The sequence below is a fragment of the Wasmannia auropunctata genome, unplaced genomic scaffold, assembly GCF_000956235.1.
Source record: "Wasmannia auropunctata unplaced genomic scaffold, wasmannia.A_1.0 LD336022.1, whole genome shotgun sequence".
Lineage (NCBI taxonomy): Eukaryota > Metazoa > Arthropoda > Insecta > Hymenoptera > Formicidae > Wasmannia > Wasmannia auropunctata.
The window spans coordinates 263058-278197 of NW_012026868.1; the positions used below are offsets into that span (position 1 = coordinate 263058).

General features: G+C 40.3%; 1 long non-coding RNA gene across 1 annotated transcript in view; it reads left to right on the top strand.

Moving 5' to 3' along the window:
* Nucleotides 1–15140, top strand: part of LOC105453059 — a 41369-nt gene that overhangs the window by 2477 nt on the left and 23752 nt on the right. The window lies entirely within an intron of this gene.

Below are 15140 nucleotides of genomic sequence, written 5' to 3' on the forward strand. Positions count from 1 at the left end.
TGCACTGATGAACAAATTAAAATGCAGTCTATCTTCGATCGATATCAGTAGAATAGATACAGTGTCATTATTTATGAGATCGCACTCGACCAAATTTGTCGACGTTTTATGAAGACAGAATTTCATGAAAATACTTCCTATTTTATTGCAGCAGATAAACTATTAAAGAACTATTTTCTTCTTTCTTTATCTATATACATTGAAATTTATTGCAATTATACAGTATAAGCTTAACAGAAATCGTATAGCAATCATTCGATTTCCTTACAAGTTGTGTAAGTAATTCGCTGCTAGCATGCATTCATAAAAAAAAAACAAGATCAACATCATTATACAACATGTATATCCTATCAATTAGTATTATATCAGGCATATTACGAACGTCGGTCTTATAATCAATGAATGATTGGCAATAAATCACGGAGAGCGATCGCGCAAGCAAGAAAACACGCGCAGCGTTAAATGCGATCGGCTAAGCTACGCGCGGCACGTAAAGGGTCCAAAAAGGGTGTCGGTCCTCGCGTCGGATGATCGATAGGACTAATAACGACGTTTCTTCCCTCTCCCCTTCCCCCCTCCTCTCTCTTCTCGACCGCCGTTGTGCCGGCCGAGAGCGGAGCTGCCGCGTGGAGCAGCGACCGATAAAACACCACCGAAGACGGAATATTTTAACCCTCGGATTAATAGGCCTGTAAACGACGCAATGATTTTCATTAATATTCATGGGCCGCCGATGCGAAACTCATGCATGATTTATGGTCTTTAATTTTCGCACGGCGACACGCGCACGTTCCGAATTTACTGCGGAACATTGCCCCGTCGGTTGTTGACGTTGAGTCTTTGGGGTTCCTTAATGATCGTGCAAACACGCGCGAAAGAGAAGTCTACGACGTTGTGAAACGTGATCGCTATCTTGTCGAATATATCTTCTCTAGCCAAGTCACTTAAACGTTTAACATTTACATTAGCGAGGAAACATTGTATGCGAATGCATTTATCTACTTTCTATTAAGCTAAATTCACCTCTACGTCGCTCAATTGACGATGCAGTAAGTTGCGTGTCAAGCACAATTCGAACCTCTGTGTCTCGACAAAATTTCCTGAAGCCACGGAGCAAGCCTGAAATTCTAGCTTTCGTATACAATTGAGTCCACAGATCCGTGGCTTTACGTCGCCCTGTACGGTTTAAGTCACGACGGCGCGGCGGTTAGGTCCGCGGGTTGTTTTAAGATAGATACGATAGAACCCGAGCCCGATGACAGGGAACATCGTGTTGTTCCAATCCTTTCTTGACACCAGGTGTAGAAATCCCTCCCGACGACATTGCCCAAACATCTCGAGAAGGTCCTAGCGAAAAGGAAAACTACTTAGCGACCATTGTCGGCACCTTTGCGCCCGCGTTGTTTTTCCAAAGGAGCCGCGCGGCTCTTCTCTGAAGATCACGTGTAATTTGATCTCTCGAAATGCGGAAAATTGATACGCCGTAAAGTTTCTTCTTTATGAATTTGCAGTCGTTTTTACTTATTAGAAAAACAAGCCAGCATGTTTAAGATACTTTCAATTTTTTAAATTACGCGAATCGCCATTTTTTTCAAAATTAATTTCAAAATAATTTAATCTACTCAGAAGTACTTCTTATAATCGTGCAGATATTTTTGTGCAGGCGTGAAAATAAGACACCTGCTGTAGTAATTATACTTCCTTCGTGTCGAACGCGAAACGGACTCCGCGTATTGGGAGGTTTAAGAATATTCAAGATATGAATTTAACATTGTAATGTCTTTACGTGATGCGACGGGTGGCGAAAGACGTCGAGGTGGCTGAGGAACACGGGGGCGGCAGCGGCGGCGGCGGCGGCGGCTGTGGCATATAAGGGGAGGTAGGGAGGCAGCGGGCGGGATCGGGAATTCAAATACCACCGCCATTAAACTGAATAACGAGGAGAGCGGCCGTTCGAAATATGAACATGGCTATGATTTGCGGCCTCGTAAACCCGTTCATAACGAATAATAATGTCACCGCGCGCGGCGGTCGCCCGCCAAGTACGACGGCGCGGCGCGAGGCGAGGCGGAGGCGGTGGTGCGCCAGCGGGACCCGGGGCGGCAGGACGCGGGGTACCAGGGGCGTGTTCTCGCCTGGAAATCCACCTACAATATCGCCCAAGACTTTTTTCATGTCTCATAACGCCTTGCCAGCTGAAATTAAATAATAAAATATACGCGTCGCACAACGCCGGCCGCGCTAACGTCGTTAACTTCTACGCCCCTTTTTCGCGCATTCGGCGCGTATCCGTTTCTTTCTACGTCTCTCTCTCTCTCTCTTTCGACGACTGGCTGTCTGGCTCCGGTTGGCTATCTCGCAATTTCCATTATTATTCTGAGATTTTATTAGATGATACGATCGTTACAGAGATATACGGCGCAAAGCTCTGCGGAATCTGCCTCCGAAAAATATTAAGTAGATGCGAATGGGGAATCTTTGTCGTTCATTCTTGATATTTTTATCAAGAGAGAAAATTATGCTATAAGAACGTCGACTTTGGAAATTTCGCAAGTGGAAAAGAAAATGAAGAGAATGGAAAAGAGATATATTGATATGTATGTCACGAAACTTAAAAATCCGAAGATAAGTCATTATTTCTAATTACATTAAGGTATCTCAAAAGTCTTAATGATACACAGGGACAAATTAAGAAAAGCATTTTTTTTTATATAATGCGTTAATCGCTTTACGTAATATGATACGTAAACGTACTTTGTACCTGCTCTTTATCCGTTTGTGCCTCTTTCATTATCCACCACACTTCGATAAGTAAATCAGGTGCGAGAATTCCGCAGCCGGTATTAACGAAACAATTAGCGCCGTGGCGTGTTCTTTTTTCTTTTTTTCTCCGAGACGCCAGAGAGCCATATCCTTTTTAGCGCGGCACCGCGCCGGTTCGGCCGACGTTCGTCCAATTACGAAAACATATTTGTTCTTCTGGCAGAATGAAAATGGCGTTAAGTAATCCCGGTCTGGTCAGCGATCGCGATAACGCGACGGTAACGAGGCGGTAGCAGGGCTTACCGAGTTATTCCGTTTATGGACTACCGGCTCTCTTGCCTCAGTTGCCGTCCCCCTCGTTGTAAGAGCCGGACCATCGAGTTTGGTATATACACCTAATAATGAAGATGTTGTTTTAATTGCCCGCTCGCGTGAGCATCCCACTAATTAACGCACTCGCCACCGGATCGCTATATAGTCAGCTCGACGCGACTTTCCTCCTCCGGAGTATCCGTAACGAGAGATGATTACACACACGCTTGATTAGATCATTTAAAATCCATTTAATACTGATTGCGTGCTCTCGATATTTCGCGTATTAGACCCTTTCGGTCAATTATAGATCCGGATCTGAAATTAATTCTGTAACTCGTGTTATGTTTCAATTAAGGTTTTTCGAAAAATGCAGTCTTTTTAAAATTCTTTGTTGGAAGTTATTTGTTCCAATTTTCATCTCGAAACTGGATTACATAAATGCGTAAATGCAGTGTGAAAATATTTGTCGGTACATAAGAAGTTCGCTATACAGCTTGTAAAAGAAGAATGAAGTGAGAAGCAATTACATAATTGCTTTCTCTTACTTAATTTTGTTTCGATCGGGGAAATAAAATATACTTGTGACCGCTTAAATTTTAAAAGTATCTTGCTGTATTTTACATCGATTGTGCGGCATATAAAGCGACTGTTTTTAACCGTTCGGTAATCGCGCCGCATAATATCTTCGTTTTATTAAGTGCTCGCTTTCGTTAGCACAGAAGCACGGTAAATGGAGTCGCGTTCGTGCATTTATATTTTTTTTTCTGAAATGAAGTTTGCGATACCGCGCGAGAGCCGTCGTCGGCATAAATCTTTAAGCTTTAATTGTAATTAATACGCGAGCCGTATTAAAACGCGCGGAGTGACGATACGCTATACCTATATACGCGGGCTGATTCTGACCGGCGATAAAATACTATATTGCGTTTAATGGACGCACGCTTTTAGGAAATGCGCAATAAAGTTTGTAACACGATCTCATGCGGTTGATATATGCGGATAAGGTTTAAGGAGAGCACGCGTAAAAGGCGCATATTACTCCTGTGTGATGCTTAATTAACGTGCAGACTTTAATTCAGTATACTCTCTCTTTTACAGAAATATTTGAGTTACACAAAAAATTAGGAAAGACAAATATAGTTAGCATCAAGCGTCTTTGATGACAAATATGGATTTTATTAATTAATTTTAACTAGGTAGTTTCTTTATATTGTCGTCTATATTTCGAATAATTTTACTAAAAATTTTAAATGTATATGAATAATTCCTTTTTAAAATTATTAATGCGAAAAATTAGCAAAAATTCAAGCGATTTAACATAAATTTACAATATTATTATAGGAATGACATATTGCGGTATATTTTGCATTAAAAAAAAAAATATATTTTTCATATTTAATAAGGATACGAAGATATGAAGGATAATCTTCATTGAATATCACAGATAAAAGTAAATCTGTCGCTTCTCCAATTTCATCATGATTGATCTGAAAACAAGACACGGTATCGAGTGTCTCGAGTCGCGCGAGATTAATCTTGTAAACAAGTCATCTGCCAAAAAATTCGTGGGATTTGTTTGCGGAATTACGCAAGAACTATTTGTTAACGTGCACTAAGATTTATCTCCTTCAACTCGCACTTCTTATCCCGCTCATGTTAGAAAAACAGAAGAAACGAAGAGCATTCTCTTTCTCACTTTTTTGTTTTTCAAATAAGATTTGTGAGCACATTATTATTTTTTTGCGCCAACGCTTTTTCTGCAGTTTTCTTCTAAAAAAAAAATTATACAATTTGGTGCGGCAAAGTAATTGGATGGGATAGAAAATTGTCGTATCATTTTTTCGACACGCGTACGCAGAAGGGTCAACTAGGCGGGCAACATTAAGAAAGACCAGGGTCCGCAGGCGATTATACTCGCGAGCTGGAAGCTGGTGAAAAAAACCACGCGGGGACGTCTGGTAGCCGCGCCATCATCCGTCAGGGCTTAATTTCTCAATGAATCAGGAGCGTCTAATTAAGGAGCTTCTACCGAGCCGAGCGTGAATGGGCATTAGCATCCAGCGGGCCTGTAATTTGTGCCTCTCTTAATTAAATCATCCGTTAGCCAACCCGACTCTTCGTGAAACCGTTCTCCATCTCCTCCTCCCTTCTTCTGCTTCTTCTTCTTATTCTCCATTTTTTTGCGTTCACCCTACCTTTGCTCTTCCCCCGCCGCCGCAGCCCGATGCGCATTTTCGGTCCCATCTTTGTTTTTCGCCGTTTGTCTCCCTTTGCTGGCCCCACCCTCCTCCTTGCATCTTCCTTCTTCCTCTCCTCTCGTCGACGTGATTCCTTCGACGCTCTCCGCACGGTAGCTTCTTTTTTCGAGAGAATGCAAACAAATTTTATGGCCGCAGCGCGTCGGTACTGGGATGAGTAACGCGTCGGTTAGCGTTGGTCTCCCGACGCTTCTTCTCCCTGGCTTCATTCGACTCGTTGAAGATGTGACTTTTTAAAACGTGCTTCAGTCGTGGCTAAAAAATCTTCATAATTAGTCAATTGGTGACAGATATTCACTTGTTGTATCAGTCTCAGTTTTTATTAAATTTGGTAAAAATTTCTTGTTGAATTGTTTTGTAAACATGAAATTTTAGTTTTGGAGAAAATCTAATTAAAAAATAGTACGTATTAAAAATTGACTATATTTTAATTTGATTCTTATTCACATTTCTATATCCAAATTCCGAGATTTATTATTTTAATATTAAGCTTACAAATATAATTATATATATATGTCGAGATTTAGATAACTGAATTTCTCATGTTAAATCCAAGATATACATAAAAATCCAACAAATTTGTGAACATTTGCAACAGATAAAATTATAAATTTACAATAGTTTTGAGCGTCTCGTCTCCCGTCGCAGGATCTTTTCCTTCTATTTCAACCTTGCGTTCTTTCCTCATCTCGTTGCTCCATTCTACGTTCTCCGTTTTTCTCTTCCAAGTATCATCGGCAATCTTTTGGATTTTTTGCGCAATTAACCACTCCGACTGTTTCATTGGCCCGCACTGAATTTGCGATCTTTAGTGTGCGAGGCATCTATAGAATTCATCGAATTTGCATCGGGGCGAGATACGAGATCTACCTGGTACGATCGTTCGGAATACACGCGTTTGGTCCTCGATGCCGAGAACCTCGGCTGATTGCGCGCGGCCATCGCTTCATTAAGCGGACGTTCAAGTAATCGACCGTCATACCGCGTTTTAGTTGCGATACATCGCCACTGCTCTTACGTAAAATAAGTGTTATATTTTTTACTTTTGTTTTTCATATTTAAAAAAAACGTTTATATGCATGATAATTTAAAGTAGCTTTTTACAATTCTTAATTGGCTAAAGAATCTAATCAAATAAAGAATCTAATAAAAAGAATATTTTATGGTACTAGGATGTTTAATATGTTACATGTTTATATTACTTTAATTCAGAATTATCTTTGCTACTAATCGCGCAAAGAGAGAACGTCTTTCTTATTCGTAGATCTTGAAACGAGGAAATACTGATAAGTCAATTTTTTCTCGTCGTTTCTTGTATCGTTCTATTTTGTTTTATCTTGAATAAAAAAGAAGAAACGTGCATGTGCTCGCGATCTTTAGCATCGATCGAAGAATAGAGAGTCGATATGCCGCGAGGTCTTCCGTATATATCGAAGATCGAGACAAAAGTTTGCCAGGTACATGGGGAGACAGGCGGCAACAATGCGGAGGCCCCCCGTGCTTTAGACTTTAATATATTGCCACTGGTCGCGAGACGGGAAAAGTATTGGACCTTGTTAGGCCTCCCTGTATAAGGGCCTGATCTCGGCCTTACCTCTCCTTGCTTTCTTGAACTCGAAGAATTTTGATACAAAAAATTAATTTTAAACCTCGCAAATAAAAAAACCGAGGTAGAATAATACAATATTTGTTAAATCCAAAAGATATTTTTATTTTTTAATGATTACAATATATTTTATTTTATATCATATTTATTTTTTATATGAACAAAAAGATATATTTGACATATTTTTCTAGATATGAAACTTTCCGATTTTCTCTTATGGCACATTGTCTATTCTCGAGTCAATTAATACATGAACTGTGGCTTTTATTTATGATAAATTATTGTTTTTCAAACTCCATTTTTTTGACTATAAATCATTCTTAACAAATTGAGAAGCTAGCGATTCTCTAATCATACGTCTTCGTCATCGTGGAAGCCAATCGCTCGGCGTTCGCGATATATTAATCTTTATGAGGCACGCGTAGGATTTACGTGGGCTTTAGTCCCGGAGCCAATCGAAATCCGCGTAATCTTTAGTCGGCCGAATGTAGCACAACGCGACACGCGATAAATAAATTAATAAAGCGTCGGCTTCCCTTCCGAGCCCTACGGGAAATGCGAAGGGCGATCGACACCCCGCTTTTTAATAAGCCACTCGCCCCCCGCGAAAAAACCCACCCTACCGAAGAACCGCTACGGTGGGAAATGCATATATATAGTATGATAGAGATCACCGCGTGTAATCTGGCCATATAATGACATTACCCTCGATTTACATATGGTGGGTGCAGATCATGAATTTATTGCCACCCGTTGATGTGCGTTACTGTGCATGCGAGGGATAATGGCGTAATATGCGTGTTGTCGGTTACCTCTACATGGTCGCTCGTGTCGGACGGTTCGATTATTAATATCCGTGGACACTAGGAGAAATGGAGCCGAGAATGCCGGGATATGTGCGGGAATATATTACGCGATAATGAGGCGTGCTTAATTTTGATGTGAAATTTAGCCTCAAGAACAGCTAATATCCGCGTAAAGGCAAACGTGTACGTGTTGAGAATTTATGTGAATTCAATGGCCTACAAATTCAATGGGTATCTTATACATTCTGGAATAGTACTGCTATTACCAAACTGTAATAATTTAAGTTGCTAAAGGATTATCTCGTTAATCTTGTTACTCTTGTGTATGATGTAAAAAAAATGTTACTTTTTTCACGAAGAGCTCGATTCTTTTATTTTTACAAAAATCCGTTTCTCAATTAGTTTTTTCAATATGTAAAAATTTTTTACTGCATTCTTTCTTATAGTTTTGAAATTCTTTGTTACATTCTTTCTTATTGTTTTTGGAACATAATTTTTCTAGAACAGAATTTTCAAGATTAACTTTTATAAATAAGTAACACATGAAAAATACACATCTAAATATAATCTCGATGAAATATTTATTATTAGGCAGGAAGAGCAAAAAATTAGATTATGTAGGATGTTCTGTCAAATTATTACAGCTTAACTACTGGATAACTTATGTATTTTAAATCAAGAAAATCGAGTAAATAAGTTTAATATACTTGGCGGGAGCCGCTACCGCGTCTGCTGATTTACATTTGTCAGGCCTATACTTTGTTTTATGTAGTCTTTGTAATTTCCCACGAAATAATAATCAATCTTTCGTTCTCGAATTTACGTACGGTTTTTTTGCTGCACCGATGTCCTTGCAGTCATTAATTATTTTTACTGTGCGAAAGGCAAACACCAAGAGCTTATTTTTATGGAAAAGCAGCAACGTCGGCTCGCATGATCCGATGTTTTGATCATGTTTACCAGAGGTTTAACTAGCCGGATTATCTTCCGAGACCACTTTAAATCCTCGGGTGGGAATGTAGCTGGTGATCCCCTGCACGAGGGGGAAACGTGCAAGCATATGCCAGAAGAATAACGGCGAGCCATAGAAAAATAGCGTACGTCGCAGCATCATATCGAGGGTGTGTTAGGGGACAATCGCCCTCTACGGGCCTCCAATTGACTGCTATTGTTACACGTATACTGCCTGCGGTATTTTTGATGCGAGCTGCGAAGTCGAGTGATGGGTATCACGTGCCACGTGCTGTCATTCGAGTAATGTAATCATGAAAAAAATTTATGAATAAAGGTTTCGATATTGTACGTTATAATCTTGAGTAATTGTTAAAAATGTTTATTTTTCTTAAATTTACTTTCATTGTAATAATAGCATAATTAATAGCCTTAATATCGATAAATTTACATCTTTGCTATAAAAAATTTCAAAATGTACGTGCGGAAAGTATTTTGTGTATTCTATATAAGTGTGTGGACTAAACAAATTGTGAGACACGTGATCAAATTCGATTTTTATTCTTTATTAAAAAATTATTTCCAATGAAAATATTATTATTTTGCGAATACTCTCGTTAGCCGATACGACAATAATGCCAATTTTGATTCTCTAAATACTGCTAATTGGTTCAGTTATGCAAGCATTGGTACAAGAGTATTAAATTTAATACTGGATATCCGTTTTTAATGATCAACGCAATACATTCTGCATTAAGCAGTCAGTTCCTAAATAAACTTGAGGTTAAGCTAAATAAATCCTGTTATCGACAAAGAATAATAAATCGAATACAGTGAACGCAATAATTTTGATAGACAATACAATGTTACGCGTCTACTTTTAGCTTGTATGCTCTTTGTTGACGAAAGCTTTGTTTAATTAATATCAAATTTTTATTTTAGACTGATAAATAAGTAGAATATTAGCACGATATTAACACAATAGCGCTGTATCAACACAAATTTATTATCATGAAAACATTGCTTTAGCTTTTCGCATTATTATTGTTCACATATTGTTCTGCGTTCTTCTCAGCATCTGCTTTTATTCGTCAAACGCAACGAGAAAAGACTTCGAGAAAGACTCAAGGGCGCAATAAGTGCTTTTGCTTAATGCTTTTATAAGGAGAAAGGGAGAGAAAGACGAGATGAAGAGTATGTATTTCTTCTTACGCCACTGACTTTTTGTTTCCGCTTGTCGGACGGAGTCAATCGAAGTGTCACGCGTACGAACCCTCGATAACCACTTAACGCGTCGTTAATTATCACGGGCAATACACAATGTCATGCCGCGAACGAGATTGGCGCGACGCCACTTTCTTTATCAATATTCTGTGAAACATATTAAAATATTTTTTACGCGATATACACTCCTCCCTCTTTCTCTCTCTCTCTCTCTCTCTCTCTCTCTGCCTCTTGGCAAATATAATAATTTATCCGCAAAAAAGAATCGCAACGGTAAAGAGTTAATAACGTAAGAAGGCTCGCACAACGCACAAAGCCCGTCCGAAAGTGCAAAGTAAGAGTGACTCGTTGATGCGCTTCTCCTCGTCGGGCGGGAGGGGCTGCCGAGTCTGTCGCGGTGAGAGGAGAGGGTGATGTTGAGGGGAGTCGAGGAGATACAGGTGAAGCTAATGCGGAGGAATAAGAGAGAAAACAAAAGGGCGAACCGAGACGAGAACCGTGGAGCCGGCATGCGCGCCCGTACTAATTACGAGGAGCATTGGCGCGGACCCTTCGAGAAAATTAAGTAGGCTTAATTAAACCGGGGCCAACAATATATATTTAAATTGGCCAGAACGTCTCTTCAATTTCTTCTCCCTTAACCTCGCGTTACCTTAACAAGCGTGATGTGTAACCGCATTGCGTTGTGCTAAGTGGTCCACTCATTACTTTCCGTTTCGCCCTAACCGACGATTCGATCGTCAAACCGTGCCGACAAACCGCGAAATCTTACTCTTACTCCAGGATTGAAAGGTTTAAGATAACGACATACTCTCCCAAATAGGGGGAATCCGAATTAATGTGTTATGAAATAACGATGATGCAAGTATGCGTTTAACGTACTCGGGTATCGGATCTGCATATATTAGGCATCACACTTATTGCAGCTAAAATGCGCTCCTCTTCCTAATGTGGATGTGGCTTGATAGTTCCACGGAAAAATATTATCAACTTAAATTCGAGCGAAAATGTGAAATTGGTAATCTTGTCGCTATTTTTTTTTTTTTTGCGCTTGATCACTAGACTTTTTTGAAGTGAATCAGGAGCAATTAGACTGCTTGGGGGAAAAGAAATTTTAATAAACGATATCAAAATTCTGAGAAGATGCCGTTTTGCAGAAGTCATTATCACATTGCATCTTGGTCATCAGGATCGAATTTTAATATCTACGCATAAACGTTGCAGATGCGCATCGTACGTATTGTTGAATTCTTAAGAAGGACGAAAAGCAAACCGCATCTTAAGCCATATCACTTTGTAGATCTCTGATAATTGCTCTGCTTGCGCCGCATTATCTTAAACCTGTAATTGCTCGCTCTAAGATATCTTAATACGTATGTCGGATAAATGTATACGATATGATAGTTGAATTTTTATTAATGCACTGAGCGAACAGGCACGATCACGCATTGGCCAATTTACTTCTCGCACCTATAATTTTGCCGTTTTAATGAGCGTTTTACCGCAGACGCACGGCGCCACGGAAATCTATAGCTCTTTTACGACTTTTTAATTATTGCACATCCGACGATCGTAAATCGATCGACATAAGGTCTTAATTAACCACATTAGATTTACTAATCGTCAAGATAATGGGTCGATTAAGTCGCACAAAGCCGACTTTCAGCTTGTATTCGCTGTCGAGTCCAAGTTGCATCGTGTGTCTTTTGACGCGTTCATTAAAATACTTAAAAAGTGTGTTTTGGCTTTTTTCACAATTTCACTTGGACATAAAAGATGAAAGTATATTTAGTACATGAGAAAGAAATGTAGATATTACTCTATTTTTAATCCATGTATAAGTGGAATAAATCATAGTATTGTATAGTTATTTATTTTTACATTATTTTATTTTTCTTATATAATGCAAATAATAAAAATTATCTATTTTTTAATGTAAATTTCGCAGTAACTATCTGAATTCATATATTTAAATATTATTAACTAATAGTTACAAAGTTATTTATAACGGTATATATTATTTTGATGTTTAGTTAGTACATGAAAAATAAGAAACTTAGCACTCTTAAAATTCATGACATTTCAGCGTGTGTGAAGTTAGCACAACGTTAAAATTCCATAGTTCTGATTAGAGTTTTCGATTTATTTTGATAAAGAGTTCTCTACAGTTTATAACAAGGGTTCTAAACAATTCTTAATTTAAATTTAAAAAATGAGGTGTCAACTTCTTATCAAAATTTATGAATTAAAAATGGTTATTAAGCAGAACTCTTGTTATAAATTATAGGGAACTCCTCGTCTCTTCAAAATGAAACGGGAACTTTACTCAGAACTACAGAATTTTATTGTTGGGTGCTAACTTTACGCACGCGACGTTTCGTGACATTTTATTGTCTAATATCAACATGCATGTTACATTCTCATTGAAATCTATACAGTGGCGTAACCAAAACAATTTTTAATTCTCGAGCACATCCTCTGTATCGTTAATAAGAAAAACAAATAAGGGGTGGGACCGCGAGCGCGCAAATGCCTCCGGAGGCGGCTTCGAGTAAAGTCCGGCTAATAGAGTCATCCCCAGCGTAGTCGCCATCAGAAGTATCGAGAGACCGCCACAAATCATAAGATTAGAATTTTAAATTTCAGCGCGGACCCTAGGCTACGTTCCGCCACGTGGTTCGGATCCGACGTTCGAATTCCCCCGAAATCTCGATTCACGATCTACCTTTGCGACCTCTCACATGGCAATGTAAGGGCCTGCCGAATAAAATGGGACGGAGAAACCGGGAATTGAATAACTACTATTGTACAGACCGCGACGTATAAACTCGCCGGCGCTACGCGGATATTTTGTATGCTATCGCGTTTTGTAAAACAAGCATTTCCAACCAAACAGGTGTCGTACGAAGGATAAATGCAGTGAATAATGATAATCCTGTTATTAAAACTTGTTTTTGACCGATCTTTTAGTAACAGTATTTAACAAGATGGAATCGGCCGTGTTATGCATGCGTTAGATGCACGTATGTATTATAAAATGTAAGATAAAATTCGAGGGCGTCGATGTAGAAAATATATAATAAGAATGAGCATTTATTTAATGATTTTTTTTCCCTGCGAGCTTATCTGCTTTCACAAAGTTACGCTTAAAAGATTGAAACACATATACACGTCTATCAGATGTAAATATAATCGATCGAGATAATTAAATTTTATTGTTTAATTAAATTGTTATAATAATTTAATTCAGCAAATCACACAGGATGCACCTGTCACGTAGTGTTTGAGATACAGTTGCCATTGCCCTCCCGCATGATTACGATATTAACGGCGATCTATCATCGGGGGTGATCGAACGAGCTCAACCGGACGGTTAGTGCGTGTAACGACGGCCGCAGCCCACGCGTCCAATCAACGTTGTTGCCTTCGTCGTATAGGCACAGGACGGTCCGCGAGCAATCCCGCAAGGCGGATAAAAGAAAAGTCTAATCAGCATGCGGCCCGTCCAGCCAATTAGAAATACTCTGTTTTACCAACTGTCACCGAGGATCGCGTATTGAGTTGTATTGGCCGAGTTATGTTCGCTTCGTTAGCCGGCAATCCTCTCCGGCCACCGTGGGGCCCTGGCCGCCTCCTCGTTCGTCGTTCGTCCGCTTACTCCCTTGGCATATAACGTGCATACAACGACCGTGCCTCTCGCATGCGTGTACGTACGACGAGCTGCGTGAGCGCGGCCGGGGCACACACACATCGTTTCAGAGGCTCCTTGTGGCTACACGGCGGACTCTACTTTCTCTCTCTCTCTCTCTCTCTCTCTCTCTCTCTCTCTCTCTGTATGGGCCGGTGCTTGATTTACGGCCGACGAGTCAGCGGACTTCTCTCGGTAGTAAGAGAGACTGCTAATAGTCCCTCCATGGCCTGTGCGCCTACCTCGCAAATATTCCGCTCTCTAATTGGAATTGATTAGGAGAGCCCCGGCGCGGCGCGTCGCTCCGCGGAATAAAGACGGAATTGCTGGCCGGCCAACCGTCGACTTCCGCGCGTTCGCCGTCTCGCGATCTCTTTTCACCAATCGCGCGTTCGCTCGTTTTATCCTTTACCATCCACGGCTGGGCACGACATCGGTCCATCGCCCTTCTTTCTGTATCTCGAAAGAATCGAGATAGTCAACTGTGAGTATAACGATCAAAGATACCGTATCCTTGTCACAGAGGAAAAGGAGGAATGTTAAGATGCGTGTACAATTACTCAACTTTTCCTCCGCGGGATATGTTGACAGAACTCTTAATTTTGTTATCGTCATAGGCATTAGCGAGTATATTAGACTTTAAATCGTAAAACTCTTTTATTAAAATGTGACAGTACCTACTTCATAACATGACAGTACTGCAGACAATGAGTAACATACGTTATAGTTTACAGTTATGTAAGATAGCATCTAATACATAAGTAAATCTTTAAACAACATTGCTCTATATTTCAATTATTTCACCGACGTAACATAATTTGCTTTATCTTCGAGCATTCGAAATCCCGATACATGTATACTTATTTGATACATGTATACTTATTTGCTGAATGTATGGATATTGCAGGTTTAAGCGAGAAAATTCTCTTCGTATACAAGAAGAAACTGATGTTTGAGAGCAGAGAAATGTAAATGATTACGCTCGCGTCTAATCAAGGCACTTTTGCAGCGAAAGGAAGTACGTTCTCTAGCTCGTCCTCTACCTGTCCCCCGTTACTTCCCCCCCCTCCTCTCTCTCTCTTTCTAACCACCAATAATCCTCCGCGGGGCAGCTCGGGTTTTGCCCAGGGACGAGGCCCCCTTCATTTTATTTTCGCGTCCGAGACGCGCTCGTTTGCTATCTCAGTTCAACGCTAACGAGCCTGTTAGCAGCAATTATTCTAATTAATATCTCCCCCATTGGTGGGCGACGAGAAGAGGGTCTCCACCCTATCCTGCGGTCACTCCCGAGGCTCTCTTCTCTCTGGCCGGCTCGTCCCGGGCCTCGTTTCGCGTGGACGCAGCGTGGAGGATGAGAGACCACGCGAGAGCGACCGAGAGAAAGAGAGAAAGAGAGACTATCGGCGGACTTTACGACGCTTCTCGTGTGGTTTTTGCGTCTGCCGCGTGATTGGCTATTACCGTCTCTTCCTCCTCGGTTATATACCGCGCCGCGGCTCTCCACGCAGGATTGAGTCTTCTTCGCTTCT